Raw genomic sequence first — 5,000 nt, forward strand, 5'->3', positions numbered from 1 at the left:
GGGGGTCCTCGACCGACCAGCGGACAGGCGCGAGGATTGGGAGAGGGGGTTTGGCCGTCGGGGTCCGCCGCGGCTCCGGCACAAGCCCCAGCGACGCAGAGGTCGCGCGGGGCGTAGTCGGCCTGGCCGTATCGGCGTCGCCCTCCAGCGTAGTCCCTACACCCGGCTCTTGCCCGTCCTCAAAGGGATGCCCGAGCGGCTTTTCCTCCCAGGGCTGTTCCCCCGCCTGGCGGGAACACGGGGGGGTGCGCAGGGCAGCGTTCTGCCGTACTCCCTTCACCTCTCGCCCCATTCAAATCGCTCCCTTCTCCATCTTCCCCTCGCTCGGGGGGCGTTCGCTCTCTCGCTCTCCCTCTCCCTTCCGAGCCGCCTCGGAGGACGACGTACGAGGAGCGGAAGGCGATGGCGAGTCGGGTGGGGGCACACCGCGCAGTGAGAACCCCCCCTCGCCTGCCTCCACAGCTCTGTCATCCCCCCCACTAACGTAGGGGCTCGGGAAAGACTAGTGGCGCGGAGCTCGGCAGCGGCGTGGAAACGCCACCCACCGCCGCCGCTCTCGCTGGTGCCCGCCGCGGAGGCCGCCCTTCGGGCGATGCGTGGCACGGACCTCCGCGGGCAGGGCTGCGCATCTGGAACTTCGAAAAGGGCCGCCCTTGCTAACACTGTGCTTCCCCACGCGGGGAGCGATTCGGACGGCTGGCCCCCACGCCGGGGTGGGTGGGCGCCCCGCCGTTCGCCCGCGTGGGTCGTCAGACCACTGTTCATCGTTCGGTGCGATTCAAACTTCCCACAGCTCGGCCGCCTCCGTCCTCGAACGGGAGGTGACGGCCGGCGTGCGCGCCCAAAGATAGGTGGTGGAAGCCCGGGGGTACAGGAGGAAGGACACCGCTCACCGTAAACCGACGCGAGCTCCAAAGCCCGGGTCGAGCGAGCAGCACCACCTCCCCACCCGGGAGCGCCGTGCCAGATCGATCGGAGGATAAGACCGCTCTGAGAGGACATGGACGAGAGGGGCGTCCGCCTTCCGGAGCCCCCCCTTTCGGACGAGGACTCCGGATTTGCCCCCCGAAAGCCATCACCTCCAGAGAACCAGGGACCGCCGAGGGAGGGTCTGGTCAGGCTTGGGTACCCCAGCATTGCCTCTCTCGCTTGGGATGCACGATCGGCAAAAGTCCCTCTCGGAGCTGTGGAAGTTCGGTCTCAGCCGGAGTGCGCAACTTCCAGACGAGAGGGACCACATGCCAAGTCGCCTACCCAAGTCGGGGAACCAGAGAAACAACTGCTTTCTATCGGGGTAGAGAGACGACACTCTCTCAAGTACATTCTGCCAGAGGTGCGCATTCCTATGTATTTGCATTGCGGGACAACGTCCCCACTTTAAGGGGACGAAGTCGGAACTGTACCCGGCCTCAAGTCACTGTAGGGCGGATGCGGCACCTAGAAAATTCCTCATTCCGGTTCTTTTTCACTTAGTCGTTTTTTTTTTTGGCAAGAATGTACCCCAGGATGGCCAAAAAGCCAAAGCCAGGGACTGAGAACCATCGAGCATGCTCTGAGGGGACATAGTCAGAGGGGGCGTCCGCCTTCCAGAGCCCTCCTTCCCACGAGGACTCCAGATTTGCCCCCCCCCCCCTGACAACAGCCATCGCCTCCAGAGAACCAGGGACCACCGAGGGAGGGTCTGGTCGAAGCTCAGGTACCCAGGATAGCTTCTCCGGCTTGGGCATGGACCGCCAGACAAAGCCGCGGACCATGAACCATCCAGCCTGCTCTGAGGGGACATAGTCAGAGGGGGCGTCCGCCTTCAAGAGCCCTCCTTCCCACGAGGACTCCAGATTTGCCCCCCTGACAGCCATCACCTCCAGAGAACCAGGGACCGCCGAGGGAGGGTCTGGTCAAAGCTCACGTACCCCAGGACAGCTTCTCCGGCTTGGGCACAGACCGCCAGACAAAGCCGCGGACCATGAACCATCCAGCCGGCTCTGAGGGGACATGGTCAGAAGGGGCGTCCGCCTTCTAGAGCCCAAACTCGGCCACGGACTCCAGATTTGCCCCCCTGAATGCCATCACCCTTCAGAAGACCAGGGACCACCGAGGGAGGGTCTGGTCAGGCTCAGGTACCCCAGGATCGCCTCTCTCACTTGGGACGCACGACCAGCAAAAGTCCCTCCTGGAGCCGTGGAAGTTCAGTCTCGGCCGTATTTTGCAACTTCCACGACAAGAGGGACCACCTTCTAAGTCGCCTACCCGAGCCAGAGAACCATAGGAACAACCGCCATACATCGGGGTAGAGAGAGCCCACTCTCTCCTATATTCTCCCGCAGGTGCGCATTACTATGTATTTGCATTGCGGGACAATGTACTTCAATGAGCGGGACAAAGTCGGAAATGTATCCGACCTCCTGGAACTGTGCGGCTGCTACAGCAGTCAGAAATTCCCCATTCCGGTTCTTTTTCACTTGGATTTTTTTTTTTGCAATTTTTTGCCTAAAACGTATTCCTCCAACATGTACTAGCTCATGACACTTGAAATTTTTGAGCCAATTGATAATAACAGCTTTTTAGAGCTCAAAAACAAAAAAAATTTGAGCGAACAAAAAATGTTCGAAAATGACCTCAGCTCCTGGAACTGTTTTCGGTACACCTCCAGAGAGGCTCCCCTGCCTGGAAGTCTGTCACTGCTCAGCTCGAAATTTTTCTAAGTCCCAAAATTCGGTTTTTCATCCAAAATTCAACTTTCTGCCCAGGATCCACAAACTTTAAACCCAGTTGGGGGACCCTCCCTGGGGGCCCTACAACATACTGAAGCCCCCCTGTGGTGGAAGTAGGGGAATTTACTTATTTTTACACAAAATCACAAAATTCCATTTTTTGTTCGCAAAACACTTTTTTGTCCTCAAGAAACTTTTTTGTCCTCAAAACACTTTTTTGTCCTCGAGAAACTTTTTTGTCCTCAAGAAACTTTTTTGTCCTCAAAACACTTTTTTGTCCTCAAAACTCAATTTCTTCCATAATTCGACTTTCCCCCAAAAAACCACACATTCTACCCTCATGGGAGGCACTCTCCCTCGGGTCCCCACATCATATTGACGCCCCAGAGCGGTGGGAGAAGGGGAAATCTGATTTTTGCACAAAAATCCAAAAATCGCTCTAAGTCCAAAAATCCTGAAAATTTTTCTAAGTCCCAACGGTACTTTCTGAAAAGTGTACCCAGGCCCCTGGAAGCCTCCTAGGTACACCTCCCGAGGCGCCCCCTTCCTGGAAGTCTGTCACATCTCGAAATTTTTCTAAGTCCCAAAAAATGGTTTTTGCTCCATAATTCGACTTTCCCCCCAAAAGTCACACATTCTACCCTCATGGGAGGCACTCTCCCTCGGGTCCCCCACTTCATATTGACGCCCCAGAGCGGTGGGAGAAGGGAAAATTCGATTTTTGCACAAAAATCCAAAAATCGCTCTAAGTCCAAAAATCTTGAAAATTTTTCTAAGTCCCAACGGTACTTTCTGAAAAGTGTACCCAGGCCCCTGGAAGCCTCCTAGGTACACCTCCCGAGGCGCCCCCTTCCTGGAAGTCTGACACATCTCGGAATTTTTTCTAAGTCCCCAAAAATGGTTTTTGCTCCATAATTCGACTTTCCCCCCAAAAGTCACACATTCTACCCTCATGGGAGGCACTCTCCCTCGGGTCCCCACTTCATATTGACGCCCCAGAGCGGTGGGAGAAGGGAAAATTCGATTTTTGCACAAAAATCCAAAAATCGCTCTAAGTCCAAAAATCTTGAAAATTTTTCTAAGTCCCAACGGTACTTTCTGAAAAGTGTACCCAGGCCCCTGGAAGCCTCCTAGGTACACCTCCCGAGGCGCCCCCTTCCTGGAAGTCTGACACATCTCGGAATTTTTTCTAAGTCCCCAAAAATGGTTTTTGCTCCATAATTCGACTTTCCCCCCAAAAGTCACACATTCTACCCTCATGGGAGGCACTCTCCCTCGGGTCCCCACTTCATATTGACGCCCCAGAGCGGTGGGAGAAGGGAAAATTCGATATTTGCACAAAAATCCAAAAATCGCTCTAAGTCCAAAAATCTTGAAAATTTTTCTAAGTCCCAACGGTACTTTCTGAAAAGTGTACCCAGGCCCCTGGAAGCCTCCTAGGTACACCTCCCGAGGCGCCCCCTTCCTGGAAGTCTGACACATCTCGGAATTTTTTCTAAGTCCCCAAAAATGGTTTTTGCTCCATAATTCGACTTTCCCCCCAAAAGTCACACATTCTACCCTCATGGGAGGCACTCTCCCTCGGGTCCCCACTTCATATTGACGCCCCAGAGCGGTGGGAGAAGGGAAAATTCGATTTTTGCACAAAAATCCAAAAATCGCTCTAAGTCCAAAAATCTTGAAAATTTTTCTAAGTCCCAACGGTACTTTCTGAAAAGTGTACCCAGGCCCCTGGAAGCCTCCTAGGTACACCTCCCGAGGCGCCCCCTTCCTGGAAGTCTGACACATCTCGGAATTTTTTCTAAGTCCCCAAAAATGGTTTTTGCTCCATAATTCGACTTTCCCCCCAAAAGTCACACATTCTACCCTCATGGGAGGCACTCTCCCTCGGGTCCCCACTTCATATTGACGCCCCAGAGCGGTGGGAGAAGGGAAAATTCGATTTTTGCACAAAAATCCAAAAATCGCTCTAAGTCCAAAAATCTTGAAAATTTTTCTAAGTCCCAACGGTACTTTCTGAAAAGTGTACCCAGGCCCCTGGAAGCCTCCTAGGTACACCTCCCGAGGCGCCCCCTTCCTGGAAGTCTGTCACATCTCGAAATTTTTCTAAGTCCCAAAAAATGGTTTTTGCTCCATAATTCGACTTTCCCCCCAAAAGTCACACATTCTACCCTCATGGGAGGCACTCTCCCTCGGGTCCCCTCAACATATTGACGCCCCAGAGCGGTGGGAGAAGGGGAAATCTGATTTTTGCACAAAAATCCAAAAATCGCTCTAAGTCCAAAAATC

This window comes from Dendrobates tinctorius, unplaced genomic scaffold (assembly GCF_039654945.1).
Source record: "Dendrobates tinctorius isolate UK_male_01 unplaced genomic scaffold, ASM3965494v1 ptg000564l, whole genome shotgun sequence".
Taxonomy (NCBI): domain Eukaryota; kingdom Metazoa; phylum Chordata; class Amphibia; order Anura; family Dendrobatidae; genus Dendrobates; species Dendrobates tinctorius.